The following is a 26,260-nucleotide window of genomic DNA, read 5'->3' on the forward strand; positions in this document are numbered from 1 at the left end:
CGAACAGCTAGCTACGCCACTGGAATACCCCTTCAATAGCTTCATGGTAAAACTTATGGAATATCCTCTGGAGTACTCTGCAAAATTGCCCAAACACCTAAACACTTCTGAACATAGGTTTATTTCTTGGATCAACAAGCCTAGAGTTGGAATCACTGCTTGTTGATTTCCCAAATACTATATGGCGCTTCCAATGTGTCTGTAGGCTCACATTAATTGCCCTTCAGGATACATATTTGTTTTTATCATACAGCTTCCTGTATCTACAAACATTATACCCTGTAGTCTTGATAGATTTTTTTTTCTTCTAAAAGCAAGCAAGCAAGCAAACAAACAAACAAACAAACAAACAAACTGGCTGCAGTTCATCAAAACAAAAGAAAGTGTGCAACTATTCTGGAGAGTGTTAGCTAGCAAATGCTGTGAAAGCAGTTTGGTTACCAGAATTTACAAACGTCTCGGGCACTCTGCTAAGGAAACTGTAAGCTTGCAGATGGCAAGGAAGCTATGGAAATATATACTGGGAAGAAGCCAGAATCAGAGTTAATAAATTATGTTGTAACCTTTATTTTACATACAGTTACAGCAAACTGAGCTAGAGGTGTTAGAATATGCGTGCGTTTTTTCTGCTCTCCAGTTACCCAATGAATTTGTTTGCCAATCCATGCCACAATTGTCTCGAAGATGCTCACACTTTAGCCTAACCACCTGTCATGAAGCCTGCAGTTTAGCCATATGGTGAGGCTGAGAGTGGTCCCATCATCGGCTATTGCTCCAGTCAGTTCACTGGTCCTTGCCCCCATCATGCAGGATGGCTGAGAAGAGGCATCCCTCTCCAGTCTAAGTGGAGACACTCCCATGTTAAAATGGTTAGAACAGGTAAAGGTAAAGGTACCCTTGACCATTAGGTCCAGTCATGACCGACTCTGGGGTTGCGGTGCTCATCTCACTTTACTGGCCGAGGGAGCCGGCATACAGCTTCCGGGCCATTGGCGAACCAGAGTAGTGCATGGAAACGCCGTTTACCTTCCCGCCGGAGCGGTACCTATTTATCTACTTGCACTTTGACATGCTTTCAAACTGCTAGGTTGGCAGAAGCAGGGACCAAGCAACAGGAGCTCACCCCGTCGTGGGGATTTGAACCGCCAACCTTCTGATCCTAGGCTCTTTGGTTTAACCCACAGCGCCACCTGCATCCCGGTTAGAACAGGGGCACCTGCCTCACTTTAGACCTCCCTTCTCTTCATCTTCTGTCCCCATCTCCTACTGGTGTGAAGTAAGCTGTTATCTAAGAAGACAAAGTTTTCTACAGGGGAGGTGAAACAGTAACCAACTGAATCCTGGAGTGAACTTGTTATTGTGGTTGGGTTCTGTGGTTTGCTGACCAGGAATGCAAGGCATTCACTGATGGCATTGAGGCATATCAATAGCAGTGGGCTTGACTCTGCCTTTCACCCCTTAATATTTCACCAGCATATGGGCTAGGTTATTGCCTCAATTCAGGCTTTTGGGGATCTGAATCTTTGCTCTCTGCAATGCCAACATAAGCTTCAGCCACATTTTTCACTCTCAGTCTCTGTTCTTCTACTCTGCCCTCACTCCGACACTGCATTGAGAAAGGGAATAATCAATAGATTGCTTGCTGTCAGCTGGAAAATTTCAAAATTAACAAAACTTAAATTTTCAAAAGCCGTCTGACAATGCATCACACTCCTGCAACATATCAAAACATGGATAATCTTTTGTGTGCACCAAAGAGAACACACCAAAACAATTTTCAGACCATCCCTGTACCTCAGTGAATAGTGAAGATGGCAAGACTGATGAAGGGTGGGGAACATCTTTATTATTATATTAGATTGTTATGCTTCAGCTCAGAGGATACAAGGATAGTAGGAAGAAATGCTTCTGTAGTTTGAAAACTACTTCCCGCCCTCCCCAGTCAGGAGACAGCAAATGTTTATCCATACAATTCCTGCAGCAGGAATATGTTGTGTTGCCGTAAAACTTGTGTAGATATGCTGTGGAGCCAAGCAGTATTATCATATTCAATAATGAATTGAATTTTTTTCCTTTCCTTTTTATTTCCGTTCACTGTTCAGAAGATTATAGATATATAGATGATAGATAGACAGATAGATGATAGATAGATGATATAGTGTGTGGGTGATTCCATTTTACGTCTCTCTCTCTCTCTCTCTCTCTCTCACACACACACACACACACACAAACACACACTCATATATATGAGAGAAAGAGAGAAGACAGACAGTTGTATAAGAGGCATCTGGTTAAACTACCAGTTGGGCTGTGGGTGTGTTTATGAAGAGATCCATGGAGTCACAGATGTCACAGTTACAGATCTTATTAGGACTGTATTATTAGGGTTTGGGGAGTCGTCCCCCCCAATGCTATACAGAAATTGTGGTGCACTTTGCTTCCAATCAGTGCAATGAATTGCTATGGCATTCTGTTGAATTATCATAATCCAGCCACTGAGAACTTTTCCTTCATGGGATAAGTGTTGCTTGGTTTATTGCTGTTCCAGGGCATGCAAATCCTTCCTTAGCTACAGTTGTGATAATATTTTATCAGACAATTCATTGCTACTGTTAGATAAACATATTTTTGAAATAAACTCTGGTTATTATTTATATTGATTTGTTCTTCACTTTAAGTTTCAGTTAATAGGAAAATAATTGCAACTGCATTTGTAAAAAAGAAAAAAGAATATAAGTGAATCCAGTGTTGAGCACATTCTGCTGGATTATTTTTTTATGATGAATTTTTCATTAAAGTTTTCAACATAAAATACAATAAAAATCACACTAATCTAGAGAAGAAAAATAAAAAAGCAAAAAGAAAGAAAAGAAAGAAATGAAGAAGAGAAATAAGAATAAAAGGAAATGGCAAAGGCCTCTGTCAAATATAAATCTTAACCCTTATTTCACACATGGAAGAGTGAACCCTCCCAACTTTCACCTGGGAGCTTTGCCCTTTTCCCTCAGCCTGAGAGATCCTCTTTACCCTGCCTCTTGCACAGGGCCTTCATCTTCAACCCATCACTTCCCAGTCCTTTCACGTTCATCTTTCCCCCAAAAAAGGCCAAAAGAAGCTCTTCAGTGTTTATTTTCATTAAATGTCAATCATTGTCCTTCTCTGATCCAGTATGGTGAAGTTTTCTCCAAGGGTAGTCCATAATTATTTGTTAGATCTTTGTTGCTTTATACCCAATTCCACATATTTCAGTCCCATTTCCTGTTGGCCATGATTCTGTATCCTTGCTTAAAGAAAAAAGAAAAAACATCTCCCCCCATTTCCAAACCAATTTCCAAAATCTTGAGAAACATTCAGTATTTGGACCCCAAGCCATTTAGGGCTTCGCATACTTAAATCAATTGATCCCAGCAACTACCCAGTACAGACGGCTGCAGTGTTTTCAACATAGGCATTGTATGGCCTCACCTCACTCCGCCTCATGGCAGTGGCATTCTGTGATACCAGAACTTCTGGATCATTTTCAAGAGTAGTCTCTTGGAGAGCACATTGCAATAATACAATTATAAGGTTATCAGAGCATGGATTACTGAGACCAGGATATCTCTATTCAGGAACGGCCACAGCTGGTGAATCAGATGTGAATCACAAAATCCTGTGATGCAGTTCGCCAACCAATTCAATCTAGGGAGTGCATTTTCCCAGTGGCCTAGCATTTTATGTAACACTTAACTTAGCCCTTATTTACAGCACCCATAACACAGAGAGATTTTTGATGACAGGGTGAACCTGGATCTCTGGGGTTTTGTACACACTCCCATTTTCTCTTCATTCAGTGCTCTCCCACAACTGGCTTGTGAAGCTGTGTATATGATGTTAACTACTATCCACATCCCTCCCTGTAGTTTCTGTGTCCAGGGCAGCTGTCTACCAGATCCATCTGCTACACAGGCTGAGACCCTACCTGCCTGCAGACTGTCTCGCCAGAGTGGTGCATGCTCTGGTTATCTCCCGCTTGGACTACTGCAATGCACTCTACGTGGGGCTACCTTTGAAGGTGACCCAGAAACTGCAAATAATCCAGAATGCGGCACTGGTGACTGGGAGTGGCCACTGAGACCGTATAACACCAGTCCTGAAAGACCTACATTGGCTCCCAGTACTTTTCCGAGCACAGTTCAAAGTGTTGGTGATGACCATTAAAGCCCTAAACGGCCTCGGCCCAGAATACATGAAGAAGCATCTCCACCCCCATCATTCAGCCCAGACACTGAAGTCGAACTCTGATGGCCTTCTGGTGGTTTCCTCACTGCGAGAAGTGAGGTTACAGGGAACCAGGCAGAGGGCCTTCTCAGTAGTGGCACCCGCCCTATGGAATGCCCTCCCACCAGATGTCAAGGAAATAAACAACTATTTGACTTTTAGAAGACATCTGAAGGCAGCCCTGTTTAGGGAAGTTTTTAATGTTTGATGTTTTATTGTGTTTTAATATTCTTTTGGAAGCTGCCCAGAGTGAGCGGGGTATAAGTAAATAATAATAATAATAATAATAATAATGATGATGATGATGAAGAAGAAGAAATACTGCATTTGGAGGCAGTTGCCCCCAAATGAGCTCCAATCCATTTTGTAAATGTTAACCATATATGAAGACCTCTATGCTCCCTCTCTGCCCCGGTGTAGACAGACAGCAGACAATCCAATCATACTGGTGTGTACAATGACAAATGGATGTGATTTGAAACAAGCAAAATAAATAATCCCAACCTCAGTGTGTTTTAAGATGCTAATGTGAGCACAGCCATGGTTACTTCCCACAGCAGTGGCCTTGAAGGAAGAAATTAGGGCAGAATAATTTAGGAGAGGATCACAATCCAAACATCTATACAGTACCAGCATGACATGAAGTGAGACAACGGTAATTTCACTCTTTCAATCACCAGCTATACTCCTTTTCATTATTAAAAAATAAAGCAACTAGTAAGGAGCACTGTATAAATGTGATATTCCCCATATATGACTGGTGAGATTATTCCCATGTAGAGGGGGAATGTGACCATTGTCATATATGAAGAATGAACTTGGAATGTAACGTTCACAGCTTCTGATTGTTCTCCACTGTGAGATGCTCCATCAACCACAGTTTCAAAAGATGCACAGATGCCACTAGCTTCTTTTCCAACGATCATCAGACATTTCAATGAAGCAATCTGCCTCCTATTGAAAAGAATGCATGTAAAATGCAGGCATCTTCTATCACAAATTGTTGCTCTTGATTGAGACTTGCGCTGTTAACCCAGCTGGACGGCTGCAAAAGCAAACAAACAGAAAAAGGCTCTGTGGGGATTGGAATCAAGTTAACAAGGAGCATCTGCAGCATTTTAATATTTTCCTTCCCAGGAAATAGTTCTCTGTTCCTAACCAGACAAAACCTGAAATGGGGGCTTAATAGCTTAATTCAAGGTTAGATGAAATACAAGTCACATGCAACTTCCCAGGCACTTCTGCACAGAGCTCTGGAACTAGCAAATTTATTCTAAAATGAACTTCTCATCCTCATTATTCTACATTCATTTGGGAAACCGTGGCAATGCCATGATCCAGAGAAGGGAAAGGGAAGGAGATTTTTGCACAAACACTGCCACAATCACATGATAACATAATTGATTGGAGCTGGAGAGTGGAAGCTTTTCATGGAGCAGAGCATTTGTTAGGAAGAAGCTACTTATAGAGCTTAGCAGGTACAAATCAGGACCGGGGAGACGAATCCTTTAACTGAGCTTATCAGTTGTAAAGCCAGGTATATATATATATGGAGAGAGGGAGAGAGGAAGTCACTGAGAGTTATTGGAAAGGGCAAGTTTCTGTCCTACAGCTGTCTTGGGCATGGAAACCCATTGCTGGACTTGCTTGGTTCCTTCCTGAAAAGCTATCCAGTAAGCCTGATCCTTGGCAATAAGTTTCTGTCATGTTCTAAAGGCAGAATTCCATGTAAATAGAAGCCCTTTGTGGTGTTTTCTTCCATTCCCAGTTCCTCAGCTCATTCTCTGATTGTTCGAAAAGTTGACATCACAGAGAAATTGCATCTGCCATATGAGGACTGGCATTTGCAATATGCTTACAGTTTTCATAGGCCAATAATGTATAATAAAAGCTGAAGCCCTCTGGTTCATGAAAGATTTCCACAATGTGTGTGAGTTCTGAACATTTGCCCATCCCCAGTGCAGCTTCCTAGGAAAGTAGCTCCTTTACAGTACTTGCCTCTTGTCTTGAGGGAAGAAAAAATAGGATACAGCCTGGGTGGCCCAGATCCAAAATCCTTTGATTTGAAGGGCAAAACCTCCTAGTGACACTATAGGATACAATGGAAGTATTTGGCAAGTTTAACATCAGAATGCTTTATATGACAATTATCTGCTACACTCCAGCAGTTGGAGACCCCAAAGTTGTTTCCTTCTTCCCAAGGCTTCTAGGAAGAAAAACCAGACAAATAAACCATAGATTTTACCTGCAGTAAACTAGGGGTTCCCAGACTGCAGTATATCTGTAAACATGTAATAAAAGTCATACAGCTTCTAACACAGTATGTTATGGTAGCTATAGCAGGCAGCAATTTTCAAGTTGCCTAGAAGAGGAAAAGTTTGGGAAGTTCTGACCTAAGTAATAGTAACCCCCCGCACCCCATTGTTTTGCCAAAGGCAAGGTGGTTCTTTTAAAGTTAGATTCAGAAGCAATACAAATGCAAGTGGGTGAGATGATTAAAGATTTTATTCCCAAATAGCAAGCAAAATATACATTACCAAGCAGCACTTCAATCTGCCACTGAGAAGCACTGTGGCCACTGCTGAGCTTCTGACTGACATGCCCCCAAACCAGATATTTTATAGACCTGTGTCCTGTTGGGCTAGTACAGGCTCAACCAGAGCTACTTTACATCAAAAGACAAAAATGCCAGGCTATACATAAAAGGCTTTGCTGACCAGTGTCATCAAAGACCTTTTCACAAGGGATATTGAAAGTAATGAAACACAGATAGGAGAGTTAGGAAGAGACCAAAGAAGGAAAGGTTGACCATGTCAGATCATTATCTCCTCAAAATTACAAAAATCCTCCACAATAATTATCCCATACATCCGTATACCACCAGTATTAACATTTCCTTGATTATTTGTGAGGAAGCCATGGCACTTAAATAAAATTCAGTTTTAAATGTGGATTTTCCCCATGGGGGGGGGGGACTATAATATTTGAATCACTTTATAAATCTGTGACCAAGGGCTGTGTGAGATGACCAAGAGATTGAAATCATGCCCCAGTTTCACACTTTGTAAAAATGACTCAGCTCAGAGCATTCAGAGGCAGCTTGACTGGACTCAGAGGTCTGAGACTGCTTCATTCCACCCAACCCATTCACTACAGAGAAATAAAAAAATATGACTATAACTTCACTTCTTTTTGACAGAAGTGGATGAAAGTTTCAGCTAAATTGGTTGTCTAAGTGGAGAAAGCCTGCCAAATTACAGGCAAATAGGTGTTTGCATGTGTGTCCTGGACACGTCTAAAATGTTTATTTCCAAAACGAAATGGCTATTTGGGGGCAGAATTGGATGAATACTGCCAAAGTTCAAGATAAATGCTACAGTTTTCTCCCCACTTGTGATTCCCAGCAACTTTCTTTTTTTAAAGGGAGTCACAGCTTTTAGGAGTCTCGTTTAAATCTCAAATTTACAGCACAGCTCTGAATACAGTTTAATATTCCTTTTAACTTTGCCAAAAATATACATTTTAGGAACCCTTAATATTGCTGCAATTTACTTTAGAGTGTGAATTTCTAACTAGTTCTGGAATATATACACTGAAAAATAGAGATAATATAGTCAACGAAATAGATATGATTAAACACATATCAGAGCTCTAATATGCTGAGACTAAGGCTTTAATTTCCACTTTTAAATTTTATTATTTTTAATATGGCTATTATAATTTATCAACTAATAAACCAGAGAAAGTTAAATGACTAGCCCCTTAGATCATAGCTTCAAAGCAATTCCACTTGAAAGTGTTTAAACTAACTGCAACTTGAAAAAAGGCAAAATATATTTTTCTGTAATAAAATATTCCAAATTAAATGCTGTTATCTTGTTTTCAAGAGAAATGGACATGCACGTGGAATTCTTTCCCTCAACCCTTTTTTCTTTTTATAATGCCATACAAATGCATTTTGACAGCACTCAAACACAGACAAATTTTCCGGTCTCCAATCCTAACCCCACTTACATGGGTGCAGTGGCGTAGCGTGGGTTGTCAGCACCCGGGGCAAGGCAAGTAATTTGCGCCCCCTAACCTGTGGATTTGCGCCCCCTAACCTGTGGATTTGCCCTAACCCCAGATGTTGCGCCCGGTGCGGCCGGCCCCCCCTGCACCCCCCACGCTACGCCACTGCATGGGTGCAAGAAACATTGCATTCAGTGGAACTTACTTCTAAGGAGATATGGTTAGGATTGCAGCCCAAGCATGATTAAGCAAGATTTAACATTTTAAAGTCCCATTTATTTCAATGGTTTATGCATAAATCTGTGATCTAATCTGGACTGGAGTATGACAATGACTACTCCCTTGATGATGTCTTATTAATTTATTCTATCCATTAACTTCATATTCACCTCAACATTAGTTGCTTTCAAATACTAGGAAAACATGGAATATTGTAGCTGGGAAGAATTCAAACAGCAAAGCTGAAATCCAATGCCTACTTAACCTGGGAGTAAATTCCTTTGAAACTCAATGCACTTAGTGGGCATAGATCCAGTGACTCTTATAGCAATCTATCAACCATATTTACATATCTACCTATATCTATCTATCTAAAGGGGAGCTGAAAGAGAATGATATATAGCATATAATATTTTTTTCATTGGTTTAACTCCAGGGAATAACAGGAGTTGGGAAGAAAGAGAAAAGTTGGCTGCTTAATTTTGAGAGGAAAGCATGCAGGAGTGGAATGAATCATATTCAGATATGCTTGGCTTTCAGCAGCAGCTTTTGATTCTGAAGACTTCCCCTATGCATGAGTCAACTGGGAGATTGCCCAGTCCCTGTCCACCCTTGAAAACTTTAACGATGTGTGAAACTTCATCAAGTTTGGATACTCAGTCTTCAATTGTTTCTGCATGCTGAATGTTAAACATTAAAAAAGAGAAGAAGTTCTGAAGCTTGCGGCTCTGGAACTTCCTGCTATGATGAACAATTTATGCTTAGGGCAAACTATGTTCTGTGGAACAACTCCCTACCTCTTCAGACCCCTCTTCAGTAGACTTCAGCTTAGCAGTAACCCACACACTCCTGAAAAAGTAACACAAATGTGGGGGTGTTTGAAATGTTTTTCTGCTCCAAGTTTGGGGTAAATAAGATGAAGCCCAACAGCCATGTGTGTTGTGTCAGGAGAAGGAAGCTGGCATGTGCCTCCTGGGATCAGTTTTTGCCTGATCCCAATTGGCTGGGAGAAAGCGGGGGGGGGGGAGGACCCAATATATTTGTTTGGTTATCATTCACTTGGTTCTCTCATGTGTAAATTGAGTGTTTGATGTGCATAAAACTGGCCACTATGCACATTTCATCTGCTTTCATGGATTATGTGTAAATTATTCTTCCACGAACAGGGAATTGTGCACATTTCCCAGTCAAAATATATAATCTCCAATTTTTTGACTGAATTTTGTCCATTCTCTGAAAATTATGCACCATCCCCCAACAGGCTTTGGGGAAGGTGCATATCTCGACTGCATTTTATACACTCGTTGGGCAGTATATTCATTCTCCAGTGAGCATACATAGTCTCCAATAAGCATGCTTTTTTCTATTTCTTGTTGAGTGGAATCTGCACTCTCCAGGCTGCTTCTGACCCACTGCGTAAACTTACACTAGTGTAAGAGCCAGTGTGGTGTAGTGGTTAAGAGCGGTAGTCTCGTAATCTGGTGAACCGGGTTCGATTCCCTGCTCCTCCACATGCAGCTGCTGGGTGACCTTGGGCCAGTCACACTTCTCTGAAGTCTCTCATCCCCACTCACCTCACAGAGTGTTTGTTGTGGGGGAGGAAGGGAAAGGAGAATGTTAGCCGCTTTGAGACTCCTTTGGGTAGTGATAAAGCGGGATATCAAATCCAAACTCTTCTTCTTCTTACACTACCCACAACATACCATCCAATGATCAGCAGGAACAAAGGTGGGGCTCCAGATAAATATTTTTGTTTCTTGTTTATTAAATTTAATAAATAATTCAGAGAACAGTTGGAAGTGGTGAAAAGGGGAGTGAGCTGCAAAAAAGGCTCCTTTGGAGGAAGAGGGATATAATTTGAATAAATAATAATTAAATATATGTGCCCAGAGCATGTACAAAAAGCATTTAAGACATGTGCATTGCCCAAGCCCTGTTGGGAATTATGCAAAATAGCCAGAGAATGGACAAAATTCATCAATATATGCACAGTCCTCAAAGCCTTTTGGGGATTGTGTTATGGTGACTGGAAAATGTGCAACATTCCCTCATCATGGAAAAATTATATGCACAATTTCAGTGAGGCCCGGTGAATGTGCACAACGACTAGCTGTTATGCATATTTACCATTCAATGTATATTTCCTGTAATATATTCAGAAAGAAAACTTTAAATGTTAACTGGGAACACGGGGAGATGCTGTACTACTCTGATAGTGATCATGTCCTGGATAAGAAAACTGTAGCTCTCCAGATGTTGATGGACTATACAGTTTCCAGTATCGCCACCAATTGGCCATGCTGTCTGAGGCTGATGGGAGTTCATTGAGCAAACATCGGGGTGGGAACAAGTCCACCAGTTCTGTGTTGAAGGTCTCCTTCTTTGTAACAACTGCAGTGAAACATGCAGTACCGTGTCATCTTACTCCCAGAAGTCTGAGTTAGAGCAAGTCACTTCTCTTCTTCCTCATATCTGGATCCCAAGAGGAGAACCTGTTGCCCACCAGATGTTGGACTCCAATTCCCATCAGCCCCAACCAGCATATCCAATGGTCAGGGATAATGGGAGTTGCAGTCCCTGGGGCGGGGCATACATGCAATCTCACCTTTATTGGCTTCCCTACTGAACTTACCACTGATCTCCACGATCTGAAGGCCTTTAAAGAGATTTTGGTGGTTTATTTTTTATTTTTTTGTTGTTACATTGGGTAGAGGTGGATGTGAAACCACTGAACCCTAATGAGACTATTGCTGCAGTCCTATGTGCATTTACTTGAAACTCCTGTCGAAGAAATTGAGGCTGGCTTCTGAGTAAACATGCACGGCATGGGGCTGTAAATAAAGTGTGTGTGTGTGTGTGTGTGTGTGAGAGAGAGAGAGAGAGAGAGAGAGAGAGAGAGAGAGAGAGAGATCTGGCAGAAAAGCATCAACATGCCTTGTGCACTCTCATTTTCCTTGGCTAATTCCCCTGCCCCCCCCCCCTTCCGTGGCTAGGCGTGCACCTGTGAACACTGCAGGCAGGCTTTTAAGAAAATGAGTTTTGACATTCCTTTCCTCAAGATGAGCCCTTGTTTTTCAATTACTCCTTCCCCACTTTCGGAAGTTTCCTTGAGGTTAACAGACCCAAGGCTGTTTCCCAGCTCTCCGCCGGGTGGCAGCAGTGCCCTATCGCAGGAGCGCCTTTTGTCCTGACATCAAGTGCTAATGCAATTGACCAATCAGTGCGAAGATGATGGGAGGTAATTGGGTAATTGTATTTTACTGATCACAAGGGGGGGGGCGATGTAGAGAGATGAAGGTAAAGGGGGGGGGGGAGATCGACGGAGAGCAGGAAAGCTTGTAAGCAATAAGGCTGGCCCGGGGCCCTCTCTCCAAATCTCGGGGTGCCATTGCATAGCGCAAAAGGCGAAAGAGCGCGAGCGCGCTGCCTGCAACTGGATCTCCGGCTTCTTCCTTTCCTTCCCCGAGGCGGGAGGGAGAGATCAAGGCGGAGCTGCTGGCAGGGCGGAGAGCGAGCCGCCCAATTGTGTGACCGAGTGATGGAAGGGCTGCAAGGAGCCGCGTCCGATCTCCTCCCAGGAATGTGCCAGCGGGACTGACATGTGCCGGAAGGCGGGGAGAACCGCCCAGCGCCGCTGCGCGGGCGCGGAGTCCAACTTGTGGAGCTGAGATAGAGAGCCGGGCGCCAGATCGCCTTCCTCGCTTGGCTTGCCGCGAAATTGCAAGAGGAGGAGGAAGGCGGCGGTGGGGGGCGGGGAGCGGAGGGGGTGCCAGGGAACACAGCCCCCTCCCATCACGGCCATCATCATCGCCGCCCCCACTTTACATTTATTTTAAGGGTGTTCGGAGTGTGTGCGCGCGCCTCTCTCTCTCTCTCTCTCCCCCTCACCACCCCCCCCCACCAGCCATCCCATATTTCCAAAGAACAACTTGATCACGGGCATCGTCGGTCCTGGAAAGGCTGGCTGTGCAAAGATGGAGAGGGAGGCGAAATGAAGAGGAAGGGAAGCCCCGGGCTGGTGAAATCCAGCGCGGAGGAGAAGAGGACGCCTCCCGCAGGGGGAGTTTGCACGCCGGGAAGGATCGGGAAGCAATAGCAGGACGTGCGAGAAGAGAGGGGCTTTCGAAGCCACCCACCCTGGGAGCGGACTCTCCTTTAAAAATAAATAAATGATGATCATGGATTCTTAACAGCTGGTGGGAATTTTATTTTCTCTCTCTTCCTGCTTTCTCCTCCTCTCGCCACCGCCGCCGCCGCCACCATCAGCATCTCTTTGCATTTGATGTGCGATTCTGGGAGGGGGGAATGCAGAGGAGTTGGATGCAAGGCGAACGGATATAATAACGCGGAGAGTTTGGCGAGGAGAAGACGCGGATGCTCCGGATTGCTGGCTTGCTCCTGGCTGAAATCAGAAATCCGATTGCGCACTGGGTTGTGATTGGAAATCTAATCAGATCCTGGGATCGGCGAGGGGGGAGAGCGTGAGAGCAGCGGAGGGGGGCAGAGAGGGAGAGAAGAAAAGAAGAGCCCCAAAGTTGGCGTTTCTGAGAAAATAATTTCATATGTTGCAAGGGGACGCGCCTCGGTGGAGGGCGGAGGGGGAGACACGGGAAGCGCGGCCGTGGGAACCCCCGATGTAACGTGGACGCACATGGATCCGCTCGCAGAGAAGGAGCCGCTTGGCCGGAGCTGAGCAGACATAACAAAATCGTGTTATTAAACCAAACAGCGGCCGTTTCAGACAGACGGGGCTGCCGCTGCTGGTGGTGGTGGCGGCGGCGGCAAGGGAAACCTTCCGCAGAAGCCAAAAACGCTTCTCTCCCACCGAGAGGGATTCCAAGGTGGCTGAGGATTGGAAGAAAGGGGGAGTTTGGGGGGCGGGCGGGGAGGATCCAGCATCCCCGGAGAAGATCCAAGGCTGGAATAAAAAAGTTTCTCCGAGGAGAAAGACTCCCCCTCCGCGGCGCGGAGAGACCTGACCTTCCGCTTGCTCTTTTTGAGCAGCAAGCGGGAGAGAGAAACCAGCTGCCCGCCTCGCTTCGGTCCCCGACGACGAAGGCGCAAGTTGAGAGACGCGGGGACATTTGAAGCAGCAGCCACGTCCTTAAGAGCGACGGGGGGAGGCGAGCAGGGAGCCGCACCATGTAAAGGAAGGTGCCGCGGAAGCAGCCCACTCGCGGTGGATTGGAGCCCGAGCCCGCCTGGACTGAACTCTAGATGGAAAATTGCAGATGGATATTGAATTTCCTTTCTTTTTTCCTTTCCGTCAAATTGGATTTGCTGCCGAAATGATGTAGTTTTGCCCTCCGTGGTCTTTTTCTGTTTCCCCCCCTTTGTTTCCCCCCCACACCTTTCTTTTCTTTTTTTCTTTCCCCCCCTTTCCCCCATCGGAATTTCATTCTGGATATTTCCCTCCTTCTGGGCGATTTCTCAAAGACAGTGAGTGCCATTTTTCTTCTTCTCGCTTTCTGCTTCCCGTGTCTTGTTGCCTGCCATTAGACACATGTGATGGAGTTTGAATTGGGTTTTTTCCCCCCCTTGGGGTTGGGGGTGGTTGGCTGGGCTGGAAGGGAGAACCGCGAAACTCCATCCTAGCTTAATGTTTTGTCTCTTTGCGGGGGGGGGGGGGTGTTGTGCCAGCGAGCTTTGCTCCGACGTTGCGGCTCTCTGGGTGATGCCTGTGCCTTGAGAGGGATTCTGCCTTCGGAAAGCCCCTGCAGTGTGTGACGGTGCGTTGCTTGATTCGCTCACTGGCCGAAGGCTGCCAGGTCTCTCTTGACAGCCTGAGGAGTTTGATGTACACACACACGCGCGCACACACACACACACAGAGAGAGAGAGAGAGAGAGAGAGAGAGAGAGAGAGAGAGAGAGAGAGACTTGGGGAAGACGGAGATTGGAAATCGAAGGGATCCTATGTAAAGGGCACCATCCTGGCAGACCTTGCGGGGCAGACATGGTGTATGAACGTGGAAATATGGTATTAAGGCGAGCAGGTGGGAAAAGGGAGCCTGTGCCTTTGGCATCCCATGGCTTACAAAAGGCGATTGAGGGAAGAGAATTTAGGGAGCTGCCCCCCAAATACACACACACCACAAGCGCACTCCGTTCTCCACTTCTTAGCTCATTTTGGCTGTGGTTTGCTGGGTAAATCCTTCCTGCTCCCCCAGGACATTCCTTTGGCAGCGAGATTATGGGTCCATCAGCAGAGACGTCACTATCTGATCTCAGCTACTATTAGTAATTCTGTGATTGTTTGCAGCTCATTCAGCTTTCCGACTTCTAGCCGGAAGAGAGGCCCATTGGATTCAGCGGGTCCTTTAGGACTGGGGGGCAGGGGGCAACGGCTTGATCCCCAGCATGTTTACCCAGAAATAAGTCCTACTGTGTTCAAGGAGACTTGCACCAAAGTAAGTGTGCATTGGATCGCAACCTCACCCCTCACTGTGCCAATGCCAACAGCGCATTGGTGTTGAATGGTCTTCACCTAACTTGGTGGGGGAGCCAATAATTGTGGCCTATTTCTTTGATGGGGAAATTGAAGCTGGGAAGCATAGGCTGGATAACCTGTCCACTTAAGTACACTAACTCTCTGTTCCCCAAAGGATAAGATCTCATCTGTACGTGGATGTAGAGCGCGGAAGCAAAATCAGAAAAGAGCCAGGATTTAGCTTGACTTACGGTGGAATGGCAAGAAAAGTTGGGGGCTATTTCTTCCATAAAGGGATCCGTCTCTTTTGCTTTGCCTTCCTTGCCTGTGTGCACCACCACCTTCTTGCTAAATGTGACTCCTTTTTTCACATGTGACTCATACTACCATGTTTGCCTCCATGTGCAGAGAATAACCCTGAAAGACTTCAGGTGAAAATGCAAATCAAATAAAAATGGATGTAGGGGGCAAAGGGAAAATATTGTACTTCAATGAACTTTTCACCCCTCCCTCCAATCCCAGTCCTTTGTTTCTTTCTTACTGGAAGATGGAAGTCTTCATTATTATTTTTCCTCCTCTTTCCATTTGGACAGTCACTTCTGAAGTTGCTTCACCAACTGCCTACCCTCCTACCCAGCAGCATAAGCATTAGACATAATTCTGAGATATACTTCGAATCACCTGCTAGAAAGATGGGGGTGGAAATCAGAGCATCTCTTTTTCAAAGGCATCCCCCTGCTTTGGCCCTTGATTTGAGTGTTAGTTACTTGGAAAGCAGCAAACCTTTGACCCAGCTTCCAACTGTGTCCATCTGATATTTTTTAACGCAAACACACATATACACATGGAGGGAATTGTGAATCGGGTCCTAATCCTGCAATGCCTTTAACAAGACACCCAGTAAAGAGTCACTTCCATTCTTTACATATTTCCCTTAATTAAACAAGTTGAATTGTGTTATCAGGCAATTATTTATTGTTGGTGCCCATGGGGGGGGGGATATATTAGTCAATCTAGGAAACTGGTTGATTCCCCTTTATTCTGCTTGTGCATATTCTGTCATAAATTGCTGTCCTGCTATGGACATTTCTTGCGGCAGCAATGATGGAGCATGAATGGATATTATGCTGGTGCCAAACAAGTCCCGAAAGGAGATGGAGAAGGCAAAGATATTGTGGAAAAATCAATCCTCTTGCCACAGGATCACTCTGCTGTTATCCCATAAATCAGAGATCATTAGGCAAAGCCACCCTGCCATTTGACAGTAGGGCACTGCCATCACTATTTCATGCTGGGCCAGAGAAGCTACAAGGATAATACCTAAGCCCTGAAATGTCACTAAGTATGTGTGGGGGAATGGTCACAAACTGGGGATGCAACAGGAACAAACCTCACTGCTGTGTAGGAGTGACTGCGCGCTTGCAGAGATGCTAAATCCAGTTAGTATGGGAGCTAAAAGCATGTGGCTCAGGCTGGAGTTTAGTACTCTCCATCTTGTAATGGGAGGGACTTTGACATTCAGGTGTGCATTCCAGTATTGCTCAGGGGAAATGTTGGAAGCACCTAAAACATGCTCAAAAACCTTGATTTGCCCCTTATGTTGGATGAGCAACACTGATTCCATAGTCGCCTGAGTGGAAATTTTATGTGGCTGACTCTGTTTTCTACTGCTTGTGTCAGAATATAAGTGCAACATTCATCAGAATCTGATAATTAGCCAAGATGCCTTCCTATTTTTTCAGGATAAAGGGGTAAGCAATTCTGCAATTACATCAGGCAGCTAGGAAAGTGACAGCCTGGAGTGTGTGAATAGGGAACAATTTTGTGTATAAAAAAAGAAATGCATGAATTGCCAGTGAAAAGGAACAAGTACTGGCTCTAAAAGGCTTGTTTCATTTGCTGTGCTTGGTCTTGGACGATCCAAGATTAGGTAAAATGAAAATGATTCTTAGCCGCCTGATAGTTAATGATGCAAAATATTTACCATCAAAATCTTGGAAGCAATGGTTTCACACTTCTGAGGTGTATGTAGTTTCTGCTGGGTAGAAGGTTAGTCCTTTGCTTTGCCTTTTCAGAAAGCCAGTGAAAGATCCAACATCATAACAGTATATGTTTATCTTATGAATATATCTTAGAAAGTTTCCTTTTCTCCCTTCTCTCTCTCTGTGTGTGTCCTATATATGTATAGCATTTACATATCTCTGTCCTGATACTTTTGAGTTATGGGGAAATGTGGACAGTTTATGATGAGATAGCTCTACATTCCATTCCATAAAAATTGGCAGTATAAAAACAGTGTATGCATACAATATATGCTGATATGTACATGTATTATCAGGGACTTGAAGGCTATAACTTGAATTTTGCAAAGGTTTCTCCTCTTGTTCCTTTAGAATAAGGAATGAGTTGCTGTAAGGCATTAAATATGCATTTTGGGGGAGTTAAAATTATCTACAGGGCATTTTGAATGAGAAAGTATAGTCTGCAGAACTGCAGTGTAAGAATATATCTTTCTACTAATGTGTCTTCACATTAAAGAGGTTTTTGGTCCATTAATAAGAATAACCAGTGATGCAAAATCCTGTAAGCAGAATTTAATGTGGATCCTTTTCTCAAGATGTGGGTACCTATTTAAAGACCAACTCAATTAATTTTTAGAGAAACAACATTGCTAATTGATAATGGCAGTGCTTTACTAGCCATGGGGATCTTGATTCTGCAAGCCATTATTTATAGCAATAGACCCTTTAGTGTGGACAGCCCATTTTCTCTTTAAGCAGGATTTATTTCACTTTGCAAAAAGCTGAGAGATGTGATGTTGGGCTGTGATTTATCTTAAGCTTACAAAAGGAAGCAACTTTTCTCCCTGAAAAGGTAATTGTTGACTTTCCTAGACTGATCAAAGGACCGGCAACATATTTTATGCACTGACTGGTAAATTTTCATAGTGTTGCATAACCCTCATGCAACAGCAAGAAAGGATACACATGTTACTAGAAAATCTCTAAGCTGTTCATTGCACTTTCCTGCAGTGATGGCTGTGTGTTTGCTTACCTAATATGTGGTTGATTATTAATGTGGCAGAAGTATGTATATGATCCATTTGTACTGATTAAAGGAGAGGGGATGGGAAATAATGTTGTTGCAGACTAAAGAAAGGCTTAAAGACATACACACAGCAAGAGAGGGGGAATTTGCATTTGGTATCCAAGGAAGCAAATACAGAAAGCTGCAGTTTTTTCTGTGCATTGTATAAATGTTGCCATAGTGATATTTCAGGGCATGTTGTGTGGTTTTTGTGTGTGTGTTTGTGTGTGTGTCCCACTCTCTAGAAGAGCTTGTCTCCCTTCTTCCTGTCTTTTTTAATCTGGTTCACAACAACAAATATTTATACAGAACTCACTACAAAAAGAAGAAAGAGAAAAGCTTGCCTGTTTCCTGTTTCTATCCCAAACTGTTAATGTTCTAGACTAGAGCCCTAACTGGGAGCTCAAGTTCCACAGCAGAAGAGGAGTATGAGACACGTTCCTCATGCTGAGACACTGAAAATATTACAATATTTTCTGTAGTGGTGGTATGTTAATTGGATTGCTCCAGGCGAGTGAAGTGTAGCTGTTGTTGACAATTAGAAACAACAGCAAACCTGCGTGGGAAGAATCTTTATCCCTGTAACTTCTGGGCAGACTACAATGCCTATCAGGCTTAATGCAGATTCAGAAACATGTATAAAAAGATCCTTCACTTGTGATTTTGCAAGCCAAGGAACAAAACCATCACTGTGGGTTGGGGGAATGGGAAAGTGTACTGGTAGATGGAAGGAAAGTCCATTTATCATTTGCTGCAATATGTTTGACTGGTTTTTGTTTCATTTTTTAAAAATTAGAATTAAAATTAATGGAGTTTTTTGTATTGTTTGTTTCTGGTTTACTCTGAGAACCACTAATCTATAATCATAGCTATGAAAAACAGGAAACCATTAATGCTTCTTTGTCTTGAAAAGCCACAGAGATTCAGAGCCTGGACATAGCTGTTGAACAAATGGATCTCTCAGTATTTATCCTGCAGTAGCAGGATTGATGCAGCTTGGTATAAGCTTAACTTTCAGAAGCCAGGAAGCATTTTAATGATGCAGCGCTTGCAATTTATGGGATTTTCACCCCATAAAGCCTAAAGACAACTGGCAGGTTTTTTTCTCAGTTTTTATTTTATTATGCATAAGAAGTGTTCTGGGACACCCCCAAATTCATTTTGCATCTTCTTCCTTACACATTTCAGAAAGAAATGTCTGAAAAGTTCATGTTGCATATATGAGGTGCTACATGGGAAACCAGAGGACCCCTCAACAAGAGGAGCTTATTGCTTAGGCAAAGGCAGTTCTGTCCTTTTCCCTTTGCCTACATCCACAGGTGTCAAGCCTTGACCCAGCACACAAGGCTCCCTCATGTGCGATGCAATCAGCAGGGTCATCACCTCCAGATGCGAGGCAGAGGCTCATTAATTCCCTTGTCAGGTCTGAGAGTGAGGAAGCTGATATCAGGTGGTCTTGGAGATTTCAGTTGGCTTTCTGCATGCTAGACTGGAAAACATTCAAATGTCATTGACCTGAATGCAATCTGCTAAAGTGATAATATTAAGCAAAGAGGCTTTCTGCAGCCGAAACCAAGAGGATTCTCCTGGTGTTTATCTTACTACATATCTTAATGGGGCACTACTACTACTTTTGCAGTAGTAATAGAGGCTCTCCTGTTGCCGTGGCATGCTATAGGATTGTAATAAAATAGTTATGGTTAGTTTGTGGATTTATTCCTGCCCCCCCTTCCATATCATGATATCCTGCTTTCCTTTCCCTGTTATCCTGTTGTTAAGAAGGATTCAATTCTCTTTCCAATTGACTCCTTTCTGGGAAACACATTTTCCATCTATGAAGACCGAGTAATTCATTGCGGCCTGAGTTTTTGTGGGGAAGGGCTTATTTTATAATGCAATTAGCAGATGAGTACCGTAGATTGTGTATATTCATCTTGCCTGGGCTAAAAGGGATATCAAAGACTCGATACAATCTTGATAGGTGACTGTTCTTCATACTTCTATGAGGAGTCTAACGTATAGTGCTGCAGTTTGGTGATGCCTCAACTACGCACCCATCGGTAACAAACATCTCAGACCCTTGATTTATTAGAAATTAGAATGTGACAGTGTATAGCAGACTTACCCAACATGGTGCCCTCCAAATGTTTGGGACTTTAGCTCCCATTAAACCCATCTAGAGTCCCATCATGCTGGTGGGAGCTGTACAGGAGTCCACCAGGTCGGGGGAAGCAGGTGTATAGGACTCTTAGCCATAGAAGCCAACTTCTAGGGGCCGAGGGGTCTTTGGCCCCCAATAAAATATTTGAGGGGGCTGCCTCCCTCAAAGTTGATGGGCATTGCCATTCAAATAGTCTGCATGCGCCTTGTCACATAATTGATTATGTGGGTGGGACTTACCTGTCCCCCCTCCCCCAATATTTTATTTTGTGCTCTTAGATTTTACATAGCTTTGCAGTAGAAGAAGTTTTTGCAGGTGCATTTTGTCGAGCAGATTTAGGAGAAAGAAAGAAAGCTGCATCCATGGAAATCACTTCCTCTGCACACAAAATATCGAAGTTCTGTTGTCCTTTGTGTCTGGCAGTTGCTTCTGATATTGTTTATCAAGCATCTTTCATTTTTTGAAGTCTTAAGGCAATAGCCCTAAGCCTACTAGGCAGTAAATTCTACTGACATCAATATAAATGATATGCATTGGATCAGACTGTAAGTTTAAATTCTTTGAGCACAGTTTGCTTAATATTTCTGATCATTCAGTCATCTTTTACAAGGTTTCCATTAAACGTCTATTCTTTTACTGAGTTATTGTGAGGGGGGAAAGAAGATTAAGCTGTGAGGTCTGGAATAAAGATGGTCTAAACAATAAAATACTTATTGCATAGGCTGAAATATGATACATGTTTTTGTGCAGTGACATGTTGGGTTGAAATACAAACCAACAGTAAAGGTAAAGGGACCCCTGACCATTAGGTCCAGTTGTGATCGACTCTGGGGTTGCGGCACTCATCATGCTTTATTGGCCGAGGGAGCCGGTGTACAGCTTCCGGGTCATGTGGCCAGCATGACTTAGCCGCTTCTGGCAAACCAGAGCAGCGCACAGAAACGCTGTTTACCTTCCCGCCAGAACGGTACCTATTTATCTACTTGCACTTTTATGTGCTTTCGAACTGCTAGGTTGGCAGGAGCAGGGACCGAGCAACCAGCAGTACAGTACCCTTAAGAGGAATAAAACCATCAAATCAGCTAAAATACTATCCTCCAAAATATCTGGGCAAATTAAAAGGTTTTTAACTAGAGCATAAAGAAAAAAGAAAAGATTCTATTGTCAGTGCCAGGAGGCCATTTCACAGAGTGGTGCCACCACCGAGAAGGCTCTCTCTATATAATACACTCCTCTTAAAGGTGGAACATAGAAAAGGAACTCTGCCTGCAATCTTAGGCTATGAGAAGATTAGTCCAGCAGAAGGCACTAAGATCCTGAACTGGGCTCAGTAATGAATAGGGAACCCTATGTAATTCCTTTTAAGCTTATGTAACATAGCTGCATTTAGGTAAACTAATCAAAATCTCACTGATGCTTGCTTTCCCTTGCTTTTGCTTTTGCCTTGAGATAAGGCCATGAAACAAGATATGGGTTTAAAGGGCCACAACTTTATTGCTAGTACTCCAGAATGTATAAAGAGGTAGGAATGAAACACCATCTATCATAATAAATAATGATGATTTCTGAATGACACCACTCTGGCACAACCTTATTTGATTCTTGCTGTACCTGGCCTGCTCACCAAAATGCAGGCCGAGGAAGCACCTGTTTGCTTCCAGGGTGAAAAGGCAACCCTTCTCCATCCTTTAAGCTGGCTGGCAATAAGAGGTAAGAGTGCCCCAGTGCCATGTTGATGCCATACAATGCTCAGAAGGACAGTCAATTCCAGTATCCCTCCCTGCTTGTTGTACTTGCCTGTTGATGCCAAAACAAGCACCAATCAGCTGAAATGGAAGGAAAGAACCACTTGGGGGACAGTCAAAATATCATTTGTCACTTGGTTTTCTTGTAGTTGAATGTGAGAAGCTGGTTATTGGGTGAAATACAGATACTGTTAAAAAATAACTGAAATAAATTATTGCTTTTTTAAAAAAAATACACTGCACTGTGTGCAGTTCTCTAGGGTTTCAGATGGGAGTTTTTCATGTCCTACTTAGAGATGCTCAGGACTGAACATGGGACCATGTGCTGTACCACAGAGCTACTACAATGGCTCATTAACATTTGTTAGTCAGCATTTGAAGCTTCCATTACTGAACATAAGCAGTGAGCTTACATGTGTGAAGCATCTTTGGTTTTGGGAAAAGTAACGTGACATATGTCATTTCTTCTTGTTGGTAGTCACAGATCAGAACTGGGCCAGACCACAATTGTTGCCAAACCATCAGCTGCTATCCATACTTCCTTCTAAAGGTTCCCTTTCCATTTCAAATGCTATGCTTTACATCAGGGGTCAGCAAACTTTTCCAGCAGGGGGCCAGTCCACTGTCCCTCAGACCTTGAGGGGGGTCGGACTATATTTTGAAGGGGAAAAAATGAATGAATTTCTATGCCCCACAAATAACCCAGAGATGCATTTTAAATAAAAGCACACATGTAAAATAAAAGCTCATGTAAAAACTGTAAAAACACGCTGATTCCCGGACCGTCCGCAGGCTGGATCTGGCCCCTGGGCCTTAGTTTGCCTACTCATGCTTTACATCTTTGCACAGTTCTTTCCCTAACTCCTAGTTGATGGAACTAGCTTATTGCTGTTACTACATGCTGTCCAAAACTTTGTATTACTTTTTGAGCTTCTTAAGATGTTTGGAGCACTAGCTCACATTTGGCAATGTATCTGATGAACAATGTGGTAGGGATAACAATTTATATTTCTTCATTATTCTAATGAATGTGTGTGATTTTCAGTACTAGGAGAAATATGAGTTGTTGCTCTCATCCTTTATCTTCCTTATCCGATTGCTATCTACTTATTGCTATCCAATTGCATCACCCCAAAATAATAACTATCCGTAAAACATGCTAGGCACAATCCAGAGAACAATCTGAAGTCCCATGGGTTTCAGTGTAAGAGATACTACTTCATTAGGCCCAATTTCCCTATTGACATCAATGTGGCTTAAAAGTGCTTCCTTGGCTGGCTTAGCCCTACTGTTTATGTGAAAGTAGAATGTAATTGTATCTCTTTAAATACTGCAGCAAGCAAGACAAATGGGCTGCAGTCTGTACTCTAAGTCTCTTTATCTGAAGCATTCTGCTATCAACAGGACAATGGAACCTTAGTGGGTCTAATTTTCTATTGCCTTTGCAGCTGCAGAGTGTTTACATTTTGCATTACATAACGCAAAGTAAATGCAAACTACGGAGAGCATCATTGCAAACATGTGTGTCTTCCTTAAATCTAAATAGTGCCAAGGGAAAGCTGGTGAACAATTTAAGCTCTAGTATCTTCTGTATGGTTGTCAGATTTCCTTGCTTGCTTTCTTCTCATGGGTTGTCTCCGCAATAAGGCTGTTAAAGCATTCTTTAAATAGTGTCATGCACTTTAGCAGTAGCAAGCCTTTACATGCACCATTATATTAAAGCACTTTACAGGCAATGAAGTAATTGCTTTAAGTAGAGTATGATCAATTAGGGCCGTGTAGGAATATTTAAGTAAGTAAGCCCTGGGTATGGTTTGAATGGACCTTGTGTGTCAACTGTCTCTTTAAGAGCCATGCCTGATCTCCCCTCCCTTCTCCATGTGATTTCATCTTTAATTCAATGGGGACTAGTTGAAATCTTATGCTGTGTACACATTACCATTTACTCCACCTTGGACTGCTGGTATTTGAAGCTGAGTACACATGATGGTAGCCACAATCCTTGGGTATCTTGTAGCTTCTTGAAAAGTAGTCCTGTTTGATGAGCTATACCTCAGACCAGCTTTCTTCTGATTAGAAAACTTAAGCTGAGGTGTGTACATTTCAGGCAGCAGTTGCACACGAGCAAGTGACAGATAGCAGCTCCAGTGAAGTGGAGTTCAGCATGTGGAAGCAAATCAGGTAATGGGCACTGGGTGGAGACATTTCTGTCCACTCGCTGGTCTTTTGAGCAGTACTGTATAAGAATGTGACTTGGAACCCATCAAAGGGGGTGCCTGTATAGTAAGTTCTGTTGTTCAGCAATAAATGCGACTATTCAAGTTCTCCTGATTAGGACAGACCTGTGGCATTGTTTCATCACCCATACTGTTTTCAACTGAAGGTAGCTTACTGCTAAAATAGAAACAGCTAAAAAGCAATAATTAAAAAAAAATACACACACACATGCAGTGGTGGCTGCATGCTAGTACTTTGGCTCATCTTCATTGATGCCTGGATGTCTCTTAGTACAGATCCCAGAAGAACTGCTCCACACTTGTCATATTTATTGACTCAGTTACTCCATGGCATGGATTTCAGAGCTGTTAGACTTTGTGGAAGAATTTGTGGCTCTGATATCCCACTCCACGTACTGGTATAACATTATGGGAGTATCGAAAAACATATAATCCACTTAATTACTCTGAACATGTGTGCATGAGAGAGTTTGTCTGCCTATATTTCAGTCCTGTAAATTGTTTAGGCAGGACATTTCAGCACCTGTGTGTGGTTCTGAGTGTCTGCCAAAACTTATTTTTCCTCTAACCAAGGATTTGGAAGAACTTGTTTCCCACTTCTGTGCATAATAGCCTTCCAAATTCTGATAAAAAGTAATGTGGTTTGTTTCTCTGTGTGTCTGTCAGGGGCTGGCTGGCTGCTGAGAGCAGTCAATATTGGCTAATGACACTACTGTATCAACCAGCTTACTTTCAGTAGTCATGATGCTTTTTTTTGAAAAATTGCAGATTGATATGGGAATAGATTGATCTCCTCATCCCTGCTTGTGGCACAGGGACTAAAGAGCTGGAGTTTGGCACACAGACCTGGTTTAGGCCTTCACAGAACTCTTTCAGAACTCTTCAGGCCTTCACAGAACTCTAAAAATGTTGTTTAGACCAGCCTACCCAGATGCTTAGAAACTTCAGGCAATTTCAATCTGTTTCAGTATTTTTACATTTGCATGCTTTTAAAATTATAGTTGTGGATTTTTCTTGATTTTACTGTTTTATCTTTTTTAAAAAAATTGATAGTTACTTTCAAATAACAAAACATACCTATATTAGGAAACCAGAGCTTAGTAGTTGTACAGAAAAGAAAGAAAAGTAGTGGCTGATGGTTGTAGTTTGAGACGTTCCAAGAAAGGCAATCAAATGAAAGTGTCTCTCCATAAGGTTTCAGGAGCTGATGGAGGGTGAAAGCCATGTTTGATTGTCTTAACAAAGTCAATAAAAGGATATCATGTTGTATAGAAGTCGTGAGCCTTTTCCCTTCCAGATCAATATTCCTTTTGTGAAATGGTTAATTAGTCCTTAAGCACAATGTCCCATACTTGTGAAATCCAGGCTTCAAAACAACAACATTTAATTTTTAATTTATTTATTTTTTGCAACTGCTACTCAGGCTGCAGTTAGTAAGTGGAGAACAATGTCTTTATTGGTTATGTTCTTAATCTGAAGAGTAAAATAAGATAGCAGGGCTAATTTTCGGTCTGGTTGTAGCAATTGTTCAATCATTTGATTAATTGTTTGAAAAACTTTTTCTCAAAAGGGAATAATTTTGGGGCAAAGCAACCACGTGTGTACTAGATAAATTGCATTCGCGCAAGCAAAGGTTGAATGTGTTATTACTAATTCTATATAATCTATCTGGGCACATGTACCAGCAATGTGCTATCTTTAAAGTATTTTCTTGAGTTCTGATGGAGATTGATCCAAGTGGTAGTTTATTCCAGGCTTGTTCCCAGATTTGTTCCTCTAATTCTTCTCAAAAAAATATTTTCCCCATTTTAGTTTTAATGAAGTGAGAGGAAGGGTAGCCAATTTTGTGAGGATTTTATATAGTTGGGAGATGATTTCCTTTCCCAGTGGGTTTGTTCTGTTGAGTAGCTCAAAACTAAGTTGCATAATGCTTGAGTCTTTATATTTGGATATAGAAAATGTATAATCTGGTGTATCTATAACCAGAGACATATTACCTCCCAATATAAAATTTATTTTTGGAGCTGCAAGGGGCTTTTGTTCAGTGCAGAAGTCTTTGAGTTTATATATTCCCACCATTTCCCACCTAGCAAATGAGGTTGATTTGGCTG

General features: G+C 42.7%; 1 protein-coding gene across 6 annotated transcripts in view; it reads left to right on the forward strand.

The window, feature by feature from the left end:
* LRRC4C (leucine rich repeat containing 4C) overlaps positions 1–26,260 on the forward strand; it is a 614,780-nt gene that overhangs the window by 467,686 nt on the left and 120,834 nt on the right. For 2 of the 6 annotated variants that reach the window (XM_081835049.1, XM_081835054.1), the window contains exon 1: positions 11,809–13,929. The exons of the other annotated variants lie outside the window; for them this stretch is intronic. The gene's annotated coding sequence lies outside the window, so the exon portion shown is untranslated. Of the gene's footprint in view, positions 1–11,808; positions 13,930–26,260 lie in introns of those variants that run through there. 6 annotated transcript variants of the gene reach the window in all.

The sequence above is a fragment of the Podarcis erhardii genome, assembly GCF_964252035.2.
Source record: "Podarcis erhardii genome assembly, chromosome: 1".
In the NCBI taxonomy this organism is placed as follows: domain Eukaryota; kingdom Metazoa; phylum Chordata; class Lepidosauria; order Squamata; family Lacertidae; genus Podarcis; species Podarcis erhardii.